Source organism: Dromiciops gliroides, chromosome 5 (assembly GCF_019393635.1).
Source record: "Dromiciops gliroides isolate mDroGli1 chromosome 5, mDroGli1.pri, whole genome shotgun sequence".
NCBI lineage: Eukaryota > Metazoa > Chordata > Mammalia > Microbiotheria > Microbiotheriidae > Dromiciops > Dromiciops gliroides.
The window spans coordinates 273,180,229-273,196,376 of NC_057865.1; positions in this window are offsets into that span (position 1 = coordinate 273,180,229).

A 16,148-nucleotide genomic window follows, 5' to 3' on the forward strand; every position below is an offset into this window, starting at 1 on the left:
ACTTCATTTCCTTTACGAATAGGATTATTAGGCCAGGGGAATGCCCTAGACATAGTACATCCAGACTTTAGCAAAGTGTCTGGCAGAACCTGGCATAATATTTGTTCTTGAGGACAAGATGAAATGAGAACTGGGCTAAATGATAGTGGAATTCAATGGGCTCAAAGATAATAATTAAAAAAAAAACCCAGACCCAGAGCATTGTCATATAAAGGACTTGTGTCACCCCAGGATAATATCTCTAGTGGACAGCCCCAGGGGTCTTTCCTTGACTGAATGAAGTTCAGTATTTTATCAATGACTTGGATGAAGGCATAGGTAGCATGCCGTCAAATGTACAGGTGATGCAGAACTGGGAGGTATAGCTAATACAAATGGGTGACAGAATCAGAATTCAGAAATATCTGAACATGCTATGATGATGGACTGAATGTAATGATAAGTGACATTATGTAGAATTTTGTTACTTACAATGTTGTTTGTCCTCCATTTTCAGAGAGGACCAATGACATCATGGGTGAGCTTGTAGAATTTTTTTTTTTAGCATTTATTCATTCATTCATTAATTCATTCATTTGTTTGTTTATTTATTGCAGGTCAATGAGGGTTAAGTGACTTGCCCAGGGTCACACAGCTAGTACGTGTCAAGTGTCTGAGGCTGGATTTGAACTCAGGTCCTCCTGAATCCAGGTCCACCTAGCTACCTCCCCTTGTAGAATTTTAAAGTCAGGGTGGAAGAGTGGAGAGAGAGCTGTCCTTGGAGCCCAGAAAACCTAGGTTCAAATCCTACCCTTGACATCAGTTCTTTAGGTACCTCTCCAAAGCAAGCCAACCAGAATTTACCAAGTACCTACTCTGGGCCAGGAATTGTGGATACAAAGAAAAGCAAAACCAGTCCATTCCCTCAAGCAATTTATAATCTAATGAGAATGAGAATGATCTCTAAGACTATTTTTTACTGGGAAGGTGCCAACCTGAATTGTTGGAGGAAATTTCCTCAACAGGGAGGTATGGTATGGTATGGTATGCTATGCTATGCTATGATACAACACATTATAGTATAACAGTAAAATATAACATAATAGTACAGTATAATTTAATATAATACACTATGTTATAGTATATTATAATAATATAGTACATTATAATCTTCTTCTGTACTCTACTCTAGTTATCGTTCCCTTGGAGACAACTGGTGTTCTGTGGATAGTACTGGGCCTGGGATCAGGGAGACCTGAGTTCAAATGCAGCCTCAGATGCTCAGTGCCTGTCACCACCAGCTAGACAAAAAATTGAGAACATTCACCATGAGCTCCCTCTTCTCCCCTCTTCCTTGTCTCCTATCACTTAGCTGTTGTCTGTTACTCTTTCCTCATTCACCCCTGTATCACATGATGAAGTGGCTTTGCTCTTTACCTTGCTCATTTGAGTGATCCCATTCCATCTCATCTTTGCCAACAGATTGTCTCCTCTGTGATCCCCACTCTTTCACTTTCTTTTCTTTTCTTTTTTTTTTGGGGGGGGGGCAGAGCATTGAGGGTTAAGTGACTTGCCCAGGGTCTCACAGCTAGTAAGTGTCAAGTGTCTGAGGCCAGATTTGAACTCAGGTCCACCTGAATCCAGTGCCGGTGCTTTATCCACCGTGCCACCTAGCTGCCCCCATTGATATCTTTTGTTTTAGTTTTCTTTTGGGCAACCTCCAATCTCACATCTCCAACTGCCTTTCAGACATCTCAAAGTGAATGTGCAGGAAACATCTTAAACTCAACATGTCTAAAACAAAGCTCATTATCTTTCTCCCTAAGCCTTCTGTCCTCCACTCCTACCTTCCCTGTTACTGTCTCAATCATTTCCCTATCCATCATCTATTTAGCCACTAAAGTGATACACAAGTCCAATAATGTCAATAAATTCCAGAGTTTTGTTATTGTTTCCATGAGCAAATATAAAATGCTCTGTTGGCATTCAAAGCTCTTCACAACCTAGCCCCCTCTTACCTTTCCAGTCTTCTTAAACCTTATTTCCTGACACATTCTCTTCAAGTCAGTGATACTAACCTCCTGGTTGTTCCTTGAACAAGACAGCCCATCTTTCTGGTATTTTCTCTGGTTGACCCCCATGCCTGGAACACTTCCTCTACTCCAACTACTGACCTCCCTGGTTTCTATTAAGTCCCAACTAAAATCCCACCTTCAACAGGAAGCCTACCTCAGCACCTCTAAATTCTAGTGTCTTCCCGCTATTAATTATTTCCTATTCATCCTGTATATAGTTTGCTTTGTATATATTTGTTTGCATGTAGTCTCCCCATTGAACTGTAAGCCCCTTGAGGGCAGGGACTGTCACTTAACCTGTTTGCCTCAGTTCCTCATCTGTAAAATGAGCTGGAAAAGGTTAACAGCAAACCACTCCAGTGTCTTTGCCCAGAAAACCCCAAATGGGGTCACAAAGAGTCAGACACGACTGAAATGACTCAACCACAAAATGAAGCACCTATACTGTATTATCCACCAGAGCTAACAGTACAAAGAATGAAACAATTCCTACTCACAATAAGCCCTATTATAAGCTTGGGCTTACTTGGTATAACATTTAAGAATCTAGAGCCACTTAAACCTGACTTATTTTTTTAAAGTATTGATAGAAAGTAAATAATTTAATGTGTATTAATACAATTGAGATGCCTTGTGGAATTAACTTGCTGTGATTTTTTTTTTAAAGCATTTCATGGTATAGTGGGATATATTTGGAACCAATGATCCTCAGGAATGCCCTCCCACTTCTGAAGCTTAATATTACTTCTCTAAGCCTCAGTTTCCTTCTCTATAAAATAAGGGAATTAGACTAGTTTCTGAGGTTCCTTCTAGTTCTAGAGCTATAATTCTAGAGTCCTAAGTACTGGTGTATCTTTAGTGGACTAGGGGTTGCCATAGGCATGAGGAATTTCCTCTACAATGTGAAGAAACACCTTTTCTACAACTTGCAGACCTGGGTCATTGATGGTGTATCACATAGGAAATATTTATTAAGACATTGTTACCTTCCAAGACAGAAGTTACATTATTAAATTGATATTATCAGATTGGTCTTATGTTATTGGCAAATATATACTTATTGGTTATTCTATCCAAAATTGATCCCTACAGACCTTTTAATTTTCTGAATTATTACCAATTATTTAAAAATCAGTGCTGTTTTTAATTTTTAAAAAGGGAAGAAATCAGCTAGGTCCCAAAGAGGCAACATCTCCATAAATTAGCCAGTTTCTAATGAGCTGAGCTACCTAATTGACCTATTCTTTAAATGAGCAGTTCAAGACCTCATTACTTGAATGTCCTTCGGATAAAATCTTAGGATCAGAAACTGAGATCTCTGGAATGGCTCTTAAAGAACATCTAATCCAACCCCCTCATTTTTACTGAGCCCAGATATAGCATCCAGGTAAGGCTCTGTTGGAGGTTTTGTTGTAAACTAAAACTGACTTGTTAAAAAAAATCAAGAAAAGTAAATAATTTAAATGTATATTAATGTTATTGAGTTCCTTTGTGGACTTAATTTGCTATGATTTCTAAAAAATATTTTATGGTATAATGGGTATAATGATACATCTAGAGGGCCAGCTAGGTGGCACAGTGGATAAAGCACCGGCCTTGGATTCAGGAGGACCTGAGTTCAAATCCAACCTCAGACACTGTGTGACCCTGGGCAAGTCACTTAACCCTTATTTGTCCCCCCAGACCCCCCCCCCACAAGAATGATACATCTGCAACCTGAGGCCCAGAAAGGTTAACTGATTGTCTAAGATGACACATTATCAAGGGTCATAGAGAGGATTTGAACCCCAGGTCTTCTTGACGCCAAACCCAGAACTCCATCCACTACACCATCTTGCTGCCTCTTTACAGTTACATTACTTTTTTTGGGGGGGGGGGGTTGTGTGTGAATGAGGGTTAAGTGACCTACCCAGGGTCACACAGCTAGTAGGTGTCAGGCATCTGAACCTGGATTTGAACTCAGGTCCTCCTGAATCCAGAGCCAGTGCTTTATCCACTGTACCACCTAGCTGCCCAGTTACATTTACATATTTAGGAAAAATGAAAAAAAATATGGAAATTAGGAACTGCCCAAATCCCTACAGAATATTTGTTACCTGTTTTGACAACCAATGTATGATGACCCTAATATTTGATTTTCATAATTTACTTTGCAATCAGATTCATAGATGAAATATGAATGAAGTAAAAATTTCTTGGCCTGGCCTTAGCCTTTGAAAACAGCTCCAGGCCACACTTCAGAGATAATATTGTTTTCCATAGATTATCTCTTGAAGATTAACTGTATGGCTTTTATGCAGCTAGCTTTACCACTTAGAAAACCACAGCTAGGCTAACGACTTAGAAGTTAGATAAAAAAAAAAACCAAATACTGAAAAGGCAATTCCTCCCCTTTTACCTGTAAAATCTCAAGTGGAGGGCAGCTGGGTTTTAACTAGAGAGGTTTGATTTCATCCCAAATAGCTGCTAATATCCAGAGAGCCTTAGTTAGGAAAGCTGGCCGCGATGATGATGTCAGCAATGCATGGGAGGAAAATTAAGCCAGCAGCCAAACTCACTCTTGGCAGTCAAGAGAAGGAAGCAATTTTCAAAAAAGAAAAAAAAAAGTTTTTAATACAATTATTCACTGTTCAGTGATAAAATGCTTGGGGAATGTTAATCTCTAAACATTTTGCAGGATACTTTTGAGAGGCTAAGAGGAGGTTGTTTGTATTAGCAAAAGCTAATTTTTAGATTATAATCCTGGTGGTCCCCCTTTATGACACTGGCTTTCCTCTGTTTATTAGAGGGGGAAAAAAGCAAATGAGTTTATTACTGGGGTTCTTATTTATTTTGAAATACTTTAAAATGAAACATTTAACTAGTTCTTCTCCTTCTCCTCCTCTCATTTTATGATTTTATTAATCCCTTGGTCCCTTTTCTGGGGCAGATTGGCAATTTTAATCCCAATAGCCAGTCAAAATGCTTTGAGTCAGGAGAGGGAGTGTCCTGTGTAAGAAATAATATGGAGAGCAGTGCCAGTGGATCTCAGAGTTCATATGCAGAAGTAAGGTATAAGAATACTAGAAATATAGGAAGGGACCAGATAATAAAGCTTTTAATATTTTATCCTAGAGGTAATAGGGAACCATTGCAGTTTATTAGATGGGGGAAGGGGATGCTACGGTTAGATATGTACTTAAAGAAAATCAGTTTGACAGCTGAATGAAGATGGACTAGATTGGGGCGATATTTAATGCAGGGAGACCAACTAGCTGTTATTACAATTGCCTAGATATGAAGTAATGAAGACCGGCAGTGTCAGAAGAGAGAAGGGGATGTATATGAGAGATGTTATTAATGTAGAAATGATCAGATGACCACAAATTGGATATGGAGGGTACAGAGACTGAGAAGTAAAGGATGACACCTAAGATATGAACCTAAATGAGTGTGAGGTGCCCTCACAGTAAAGGGGAAGTTTGGAAGAGGAAAGCGGGGCGGGGGAGGAAGGAAGATGGTGAGTTCAGTTTTAGATGTGTTGAGTTTAAGAGTTGGTGGAGAAGAGGAATTGTGGGAAGATGGCAGAATAAGGCAGAAAAAAATTACTTGGCTCTCCCCAATTCCCCCATAAATAACTTTAACACTGCCAAATGAATTACAGAGCAGTAGAAATAATGAAAAGTTGGGGTAAAGTACTTGTCCAGCCTAACACAGATTGGGAGGACTTTAGGGAAGATCTGACCTCCTGGTGGGGTGGTCGTCCAGCTGCTGTTGCAGGGAAGTTTAGATACCTCAGGGCAGACACTGCAGAATCAACAAACAGCTAGCTCTGGAGACAGCTGTGAGGACAGCAGCCCCAGCTTCTGGATCTTGCACTCTAGGTAAAGTGTCCCGTTGGGTGGCTGATCTCTGGGCTTAGGCCCATTGTGGTCCCAGGCTGTGTCCACTCAGTGTACAGCAGAGGGGTGGGGCTCTGCTGGCTGTGGTCATTCACCAGAGAGGGGACCCCCTGGTTTCAGTTTTGGGGCAGAGGGAAGAGCTGATGCGTGCTGCCACAGGGACCACTGGGAGCAAGAGCTTTTCAGGTGGCAGTCTGGGGTCCCTGGTTGGGACTCAGGGATAGAGAGGAGTACTCGGGGTCACTCATAGACCATGATCAAGCTCAAGGAGCAGGAACCAAGCCTGGCCTTGGATTATAGAACATCGAAAGAACCAAGAAGTCAAAAGCCCCCAGAAAGAGCCCAGAAAACAGCAGAAGCCTGGGACATTATCCCCCTTACATCTGAGAACAAAGCCCCACCCTAACATAAATTTAAGAGCCATGAAATAGACCATTAAAAAAAAATAAAAAACACCTAACCCTAGAGGGTTACTACAGTGATGGAGATCAGGGTTCAAACTCAGAAGAAGACAGTGAAGTCAAACCAGGCATTTGTTAAGCTTCAAAGGAAAATATAAAAGGGCCACAAAGCCCAAAAAGAGTTCTTAGAAGAGCTTAAAAAGGACTTTAAAAATCAAAAAAGAGGTTGAAGAAAAATTGGGAAAAGAAATAAAAGTAATGTAAGATAAGCAGGAAAATTATAAAAAGACAGTCAACTAATTGAAAAAAGAAATTTAAAAATTATTGAAAACTGACTAAAAATTAGATTTGGGGAATGAGAAGCTAATAACTTCATAAGATACCAAGAAATTAAAAAAACAAAATCAAAAGAATGAAAAAGAAGAGAAAAGAATGTCAAACAACTGACTAGAAAAAAATAACTGAACTGGAAAACAGATCAAGGAGAGATAATATAAGAATTGTCAGAGTACCTGAAAGTTATAATAATAATAAAAAAGAGTCTAGACACTATACTTTAAGAAATTATTCAGGAAAATTGTCCTGAAGTTCTAGAACTAGAAGGTAAAATAGAACTTGGAAAAAATCCACCAACCACTTCCTCAAAGAAATCCCCAAATCAAAACTCATAGGAACATTGTAACTAAGTTTCAAAGCTCCTAGATCAAAGAGAAAATATCACAAGCAACTAGAAAGAAACAATTTAAATGTTGCGAAGCTACAGTTAGGATAACACAACATTTAACAGCTTATACCAAAGGGTGTAGAATATGACATTCCAAAGGGTGTGGACTATGACATTCCAAAGAGCAAAGCAACTAGAAAGAAACAATTTAAATGTTGCGGAGCTACAGTTAGGATAACACAACATTTAACACCTTATACCAAAGGGTGTAGAATATGACATTCCAAAGGATGTGGACTATGACATTCCAAAGAGCAAAGGAGCTGAATTTGTAACCAAGAATAATTTACCCAGAAAAGCTAAGTATAATCTTGCAAAGGAAAAGAGAGATATTTAATGAACTAAAGGACTTTCAGGTATTCTTGAGGAAAAGGTGAGAACTAAACAGAAAATTTGACTTTCAAGAATCAGGAGAAACAAAAGAAGTTAGATGTGAAAGACAAATTATAGGAGATTTAATAAGGTGAAACTATTTCTTTTTTGGGAAAATGATATTTGTAAATTTTAAGAATGTTATCATTACAAGGGTAGTTTGAAAGAGTATTCATAGAAGGCTTAGGGTTGAATTGATTATGATGGGATGATTCTAAAAAGCAAAATTCTATAGGGAGAGAGAAAATGGAGCAAATTATCTCATACAAAAGAGGTAAGAAAGGAAGAACCATTACAGTGGAAGGGAGGAGACAATGGAAGAGAGGTGGTGTTCTAATCAGAACTTGGTTAAAGAATGAATAATACATGCATTTAGTAGGGTATAAAAGTCTTCTTAACTTACAGAGAAATAGGGCGAGGGGATAGGATAAATTAGGGAGGCAATGGTCAAAAGTAAATTAGATTTCTGAGGAGGAATAGGGTAAAAAGACAGAGAAGGATAAACAGTGAGGAAAAAATAGGATTAGAGGAAATATACAACTATCAACTATAAATTTGAATGGGAATGGGATGAACTCACCCATGAAACAGAAATGGATGGCATAATGGATCAAAACCCAGAACTAGACAATATGTCATTTACAAGAAACACATTAAAAAATGAGAGACACACATAGATAAAAAATAAAAGACTAGAATATAATTTATTATGCTTTGGCTGTTGTAAAAAAAAAGCAGGGGTAGCAATCGTGATCTCAGACAAAGTTAAAGCTAAAATTGATTTAATTAAAAGAGATAAGCAGGGATACTACATTATGTTAAAAGGAACCACAGATAATGAGGGGGACAGAGGGTGTCTTTTTTTCATAAATGTATTTTATTATTTTCCAGTTACATGTAGAGATAGTTTTCAACATTTGTTTTTATAAGATTTCTAGTTTCAAATTTTTCTCCCTCCCTCCCTTCTCCCCCTCCCAAGACAGCGAGCAATCTGATATATGTTATATATGTACAATCACATTAAATATATTTCTGCATTAGTCATGCTGTGAAAGAAGAATCAGAACAAAAGGGAAAAACCTCAAAAAAGAAAAAATAGAAATAGTATGGTTCAATCTGCAATCAGATTGCACAGTTCTTTTTTTCTAGATTTGGAGAGCATTTTCCATCACGGGTCCTTTGGAACTATCTTGGACCATTGCATTGCTGAGAAGAGTCAAGTCTATCACAGTTAATCAACACACAATGTTGTTGATACTGTGTACAATGTTCTCCTGGTTCTGCTCCTCTCCCTCAGCATCAGTTCATGTAAGTCCTTCCAGGTTTCTCTGAAATCTGCCTGCTTATCGTTTCTTTCAGCACAATAGAATTCCATTGCATTCATATACCACAACTTGTTCAGCCGTTCCTCAATTGATGGGCATCCCAGAGAGTATCTTTTTAAGTAAAATAGCACCATCAAATTCTAAGTATGGGCTACAGTCATAATTAGTAGCTAGCAATGCCTATACATAGTATATAGAAAGGGGAAGAGAAGCTAATTTCTGAACTGGAATTCTTTCCTTCCTTATCTAAAGCAAATGGTAGCCTTTTCTATTCTTCATAAACAATATGTAATAACTATCATTATCTGCATTTTGTACATGAGAAACTGAGTTACATGTTTTTCCCAGGGTCCTTCAGGATTTGAACCCAAATCTTCTTGAATTAAGGTCCAGCCCATTCTCTACTGCATTATTATGCTTCTCTAAACAAGTTTAGTTGAGGGGCATGGTCAAGGACCTAAAGAAAAATGGGACCTCTCCCTATTCAGTCTATACCCACCCATTAGAGATTCATTTATATTAATAAACTTCTTTTCAAAACCCACATAGAGGGGCAGCTAGGTGGCACAGTGGATAAAGCACTGGCCCTGGAGTCAGGAGTATCTGAGTTCAAATCTGGCTTCTGACACTTAACACTTACTAGCTGTGTGACCCTGGGCAAGTCACTTAACCCCAATTGCCTCACTAAAAAAAAACACACACAAAAAAACAAAAAAACAACCCACATAGAGTATAGGGGGAATAAATTTTCACTCACACCCAAGTATGAATTACTCTAAGCAGTTAATTAAATCAATACCTAGCTCAGTATTCTTTTTTTTTTTTTTGGTGGGGCAATAAGGGTTAAGTGACTTGCCCAGGGCCACACAGCTAGTATCAAATGTCTGAGGCTGGATTTGAACTCAGGTCCTCCTGATTTCAGAGCCAGTGCTCTATCCACTGCGCCCCCTAGCTGCCCCCTAGCTCAGTATTCTAAGAATTGGAATTTTTATTTAGGCAAAAGGGGAAATTTTGGAATTTTGAAAGCCAGGGGTGAGGAGGAACAGATTTAAATTGTCCGTGACAGACAAGAAGGTTTTAGAAGAAGGGATCTTAGTCAAGCCAAGTCCATACACATAAGTGTATGGTAGGTGGCAGAGATAGAATGCTTGGCTTGGAATTGAGAAGACCTGAGCTCAAGTTTGGCCTTAGCTGTATGACCTTGGGCCAAGTCACTTAACCTGAGTTCCCTCAACTGTAAGATGGGCATAATAATAACACATCCCTTCCAGGGTTGTTATGAGGCTCAAAAGTCATGAAAATCTTTGCAAAGCATTTAGCATGGTACCTGGGGCAGTGCAGATGCTATATGAATGCTAGCTATCATCATCATAGTCTTTATTAAATGCCTGCTATGTTCCAGTCTCTATGCCAAGCACTTCTGATACAAAGGCAAAAAAAAAAAATTGGAACTTCCTATCAAAGACTTCATAGTCCAATGGGGAAACAACAGGGAAGTAACTAGGTACAAACAAGATATATGCAGGATAAATTGGGGGCAATGTCAGAGGGAAAGCACTAAGATTTTAGGTTTTTTTTTTTTTTTAGTTTTGTTTTGTGCAGGGCAATGAGGGTTAGGTGACTTGCCCAGGGTCACACAGCTAGTATGTGTCAAGTGTCTGAGGCCAAATTTGAACTCAGGTCCTCCTGAATCCAGGGCCAGTGCTTTATTCACTGCGCCACCTAGCTGTCCCAGAAAGCACTAAGATTTAGGAGGATTGGGGAAGGCTTCTTGCAGAAGGCAGGACTTTAGCTAACCCTTGAAAGAAGCCAAGAGGCAGAGATGAGGAGGAAAAGAATTCCAGGCATGGGGGTCAAGATTCCCAGAGTCTTCCAGTGTCATGTTCAAGGAAGATCAAATTTAGAGAGACAGTATGGTATCAGGAGAGACAGCTGTGCTGAGGTAGACTAAGTGCACTAGTCAGGAATACCTGGGTTCAAATTCCACTGGGGATATTCATTAGCTGTGGGTCTCTCTGAGTCTCTATTTCTTCAACTATAGAATGGTTATAACAATAGGATCTACCTCTCTGGATTGTTGTGATGATTCAATAATATAATATATAAAGTACTTTGCAAAAAAAAATTAAGTTCTTTGCAAACCTTAAAGCAATATATGAATGTGAGCTCTTATAACTAAGGTATATAATGGAAAGAGCCCTGGGCTGTGAATGAGAAAACCTGTGTTTCTCCTCCCAGCTCTGCCCATCGGCACTCGGTGACTGTGTAGGGGAGTCCCAGATTCCTCCTCTCTCAAATATGGCTTGTGATATCTGCCCTTTCCAACACAAGTGGTTTTTATGTGGATAAAATTTAAAAATTACAAAACACTGTACTTTACCATTAAGTAAGATATCACTGGAAGTGGAGGCATAATCCTGAAGGTAGCCTGGGAACTGAGCAAGAGCTTGTCCGGCTCTAGTGGTTTAATGGACAAAGTAATGGATACAGGTTCAAATCCTAGATTCTATTAGTCAATTAGTGAAATTGAACAGGCATTTAATTACTGAGCCCTCATTTCTTCATCTGCTAAATGGGAATCATACTTGCATTCTCTATTTCATAGAGCTGTTGTGAAGAAAGATCAAATGACATAACACAGTACTTTGCAAACCTTAAAGTGCTATATAAATACCGACTATTATTATTATTCATTATAAACTAATGGCCTTATAGAAAAGTGAGTGGCTCTCCTATCCAAAGAGTCTGTAGTGGATAGGGTTTTTGTGTGGGAGAATGGTCTGATCACTATTGTGATAAAGGGAGATTAATTTGAGAGTAGATAAGATAGCAGGTTAGTTAAGAGGCTCTTGCAATAATTCAGGTAGGAGGTGATGAGAACCTGAACTAAAGTGGGGGGGGGTAGAAAGAAGGGAACAGGGTCAAGACATTGCACAAATAGAATAATGAAAGTTTGGCAACTGATTAGATGTGGGAAATGAGGAGTCAAGCATAGCTCTGAGATTTGGAGCTTAGGTGACTGGGTGAATGGTCATGACTTTAATAGAATTGGGGAAAGGAAAGAAGGAATGAAACAAGCATTTATTAAGCACCTACTATATGCCAAGCACTGTGCTAAGCATTTTACAAATATTATCTCATTCCAATCTCACAACAAACCTGCAAAGTAGATGCTATTATGATGCCCATTTTACAGTTGAGGAAACTGAGGGAGGCAGAGGTAAAGTGACTTGCCCAGGGTCACACAGCTAGTAAGTGTCTGAGGTCATATTTGAATTCAGTTCTCCCGGATTCCAGGTCTAGCATTCTATCCACTGTGCCATCTAACTGCTTCAAGAGCTAGCAGTTTGTCTTAGCAGGGGAGGTGATGAATTCAGCTTGAGAGTGATAGATCTAGAGCTAGGCAGAAACCCAGTGACTATCTTCTCCAATTCCCTCATTTGATGAGGAAACTAAGGTTCAATGTTCAACGCCTTGGCCAAGGTGAGTAAGCTAGGCTGGCAAGTCACAGTCTCTGTCTGCTCAATTTCCTCAACTGTGTTGCTGTGAGAACCAAATGAGACAGTATTTGTAAATTGCTTAGCTTAGTGCCTGGCATATAGTAGGTGCTTAATAAATGTTGATTTCCTTCCTATGCTCATAGTAGATGCTTAATAAAGGCTCAATCTTTATTCCTCACCTGACTACACTACTTTGAGACTTCTCCAGCTTCCTCACCTTTTTGATTTGTATTTATTTAGTACTGTGCCTGGAAGATAGTCGTCAATAAATGTTTTTGACCCTTTCCCATTCACCAAGGTCTTACAGGTATTAAGTATTAGAGGCAGGATTTGAATACAGTTCTTCCATAGTTAGTGTCCCTTCTGCTATACAACACTGCTTCCTGAAGACCCAGAAAGATCAAAGCTGGAGATATAGTTTTAGGAGTCATTCACGTAGAGGTGATAAGTGAAGTGTGAGAGAGAAAGAAATGGCAGCAGCAGGGATTATATAGAGAAACTATAAAGAGACCGCGATTAGAAACTTGGGGGATTTATAACATAGGAGGAGGAAAAGGAATCTTAAAAGGAGACAGAGAACAGATGGCTAGAGGCCTAGGAAGAGAATCCAGATAGGGCAGAATTATAGAAGCCAGGGGAGAGAATATCAAGAGGGAAGGAGGAGGCAAGAATGTTAATAGATGCTACAGGGAGCCAACACCTGTCAGTGATTAGTGCAATTACTGGGCCAGAGGGAAAACCTTCACATGGGAAAAGAGGTTTAGATCAGGAATTTAAATGAGGGTAATTCAAAGTCTGGGCCTGGTCAGGAACTGAAGTTTCTCAGAAATACTAAAAATCTAAGTTAAACCTGAGATACAACAATAAAGAGGAACCAGGGTTTGCTATGAGGGACACACACAGAAGAAGCCTTCATGGAAACAGAGACCCAGTGGAGCTCAGGGGCTTGGGGTCATAGTTAGTGAGTATCTCATGTGGGATCTGACCCCTGACTCCATGCCTAACACCACCTTCTCTTCTTCATGTTGGATCTCCCAAAAGAGTAACCGAATCTGAAAATGGAGAGAGGTTAAGGATTTAGAAGAGCACCATCAGTTGGGTGTTTTGATGTTATGGGTGATTTTTGAAAGAGTAATTTCAATCAAGTGTTTTATATATAGAAATAGAGATATCCACATATGTATATATGTCTCCATGAATCTACTGTATGTACATGCGTATGTGTGTGTATGTATGTATGTATGTTCATGGATTTGAATCCTGGTTCAGACACTCACTAGTCTAGAGGCTTTGGGCAAGACATTTTTACTTCTCTGGGCTTCCTCAGAAGCCTTGCAAGGAGTAGACGAATAAGGAGGCAGAGAAGTTGTGTAGATGGTTGAGTGTAGGAAGGATGTATGTGGTAGTAGGTATTTAATAAGTATTTGAGCTGTTGGTTAACAAAAAGTACATTGAAGTCTCTAAGCATAATGAAAGGGAACAAAGTGTTGAGGAAAACTATGTTCCAAGTGCCAAAGTAACTAAGAAATGTTGGGAGTACATCCTGGAGGTTGATAGTTGACTATAATAAGAATGGAGGGGGGCAGCTAGGTGGCACAGTGGATAAGGCACCAGCCCTGGATTCAGGAAGACCTGAGTTCAAATCCAGCCTCACACACTTGACATTTACTAGCTGTGTGACCCTGGGCAAGTCACTTAACCCTCAGTGTCCCTCAAAAAAAAAGAGTTAAAAAAATAAGAATGAAGAAAAGATTATTGGATGGCATGAACTACAAAACAGGAAAGACCATTGAGTGATAGCTGTGGAACAAGGATTTAGAAATACCAATGGGAAAGAAGGAGTATGCCAACTATTTAACATAGCAGTACAGATGCTGCAGGTTATTATAATACAAATTACTTTGAATGGAAAAGTGTGAAGGGCTAGTCGATTTCCATACATGTGTTTTATGTATGTCTGTTTAATATTCATTCTTGTAAGGACCCTGTCTACTAATTACGATAGTGTCATAATTATCAACTGAAATCTCATTACTTTTGAGCTAACTGGAATAGAGGGTGTAACAACTCATTCCTCCCCCTTTCATTTACAGCTAGTGCAATAGATCTCAGAAGAGAGGGAAGCAGTGAGTTAATGATGGAGGACGCTGATTTTAATAGGGGTGGACTTCCTTGAATCAAAAATTCCTCATTATCAAGTGACAACATCCTCCATTGGCCCTCAGGCCACATATTTAGAAGTGAACATGCACTGAGAGGTCTGCCTCCTCCCTTTTACAGTTGATGACCTGAGACCCAGAGAGTTTGTGACCCATTCAATGTTACACAGGGTAGTAAAAAGATTTGTGCCAGGAGTTGAATCAAGGTCCTCTGACTCCAAATGCAGCCTGCTTCCCACCGTTCCATAGTGCCTTGTTTGGAATGTACAATGTTGAATTTGTACTTTTAACTTTAACCCTTAAGGAAGAATGCAGATCAGCTTACACCAGCCAGAAAATAATTACATGATATCTGACTTGATGGGAAATAGTGGGACATACTAAGGGATATTAAGGTCTTTCAATTGGTTTTATGCCCTCAGAATTCCTTCAGTTGAGGTAGCTAGGTAATACGATGCATTGAGCGCTGGGCCTGGAGGCAGGAAGATTCATCTTCTTGGGTTCAAATCTGGCCTCAGATACTTACTAGCTTTGTTACCCTGGGCAAGTCACTTAACCTCTGTTTACCTTAGTTTCCTCATCTGTAAAATAGGGATGATAATACCAACACCCACCTCCCAGGGTTGTTAGGAGAATCAAATGAGAAAATATATGTATAGTAAAATGCCTGAAATACAGTAGGTGCTATATAAATGCTTGTTCCCTTTCCCCTCTAAGGTCCCTCTCAGCTCTAAATTTAGGATTTTTCCTGAAGGAGTATGTTTAACAAATCTGGAGGAAAATGAGGTCACAGAAGGGAGCAGGGCCTTTAACAATCTTTCTCTCTAGTTAATTTTCTTTTCATTGTCCATTGCTATTCTTGATGAAATAGTACTCCAGAGGCCTCTATCATCAAGTATTTCTGCATGAATTGTCATAACTATTAACAAATGCATACTGTCTCTATGATTGTAAAAGTCAGTTTCATAAATAGAGTCATTCTTTAGTATATGGAAGGAAATAACTTGAGATACAGCCTCCGGGAAGATGGGAGAGGAAGCAGGGACCAGAATGTGCAATGTCCTGAATGTCATGTGGCGTTTGCACTTTCCTAAGAGAGGCAGTTGGGAGCCAATGAAGATTTCTGAGTACAGGAGTAACCCAACCAAGTCCATATGCATAAAGGATTATGGCTCAAAGGATGTTTTAGATTGAGGAAAACATGGTTGGTGGCAGACAGACCCCCCCACCCCACCCCCATGAAGCTATTGAAATAGTCCAAGCAGAGAGTAATGAGGATAGGGATGGTAGGATCAAAGACAGGAAGACAGATATGAGAGATTCTGCAGAGAGAATCAAGGAGACCCTGAAATTGATGGTGGGAGAGGGGAAATCAAAGGGAACCATGGAATTCTAAATGTTGCATTCTTAGACAGTTGCAGAGATAGCAACAGTGAAGTCAGGGAGGGAAGAATATTTGAGAGGGAAGGTAAAGATAGAGTGTGTTTTCGGATCTGTAGAGTTTGAGGTGCTGGTGGAACCTTCATCTGGATACATCCTATGGGGGCTTGGAGATGCACGCCTGAAACTTGGAGAAGAGAACAAGACAGGAGATGTCCATCTGGGAGTTATTTGGGATGGTTAAGATAACTGTTAAGTCATCTGGGACATGGGGATAAATGGGACTCTCAGTCAGTCAGTCAATGACTGTACACCATGTACTAGGTACTGAGGATACAAAGAGGCAAAAACA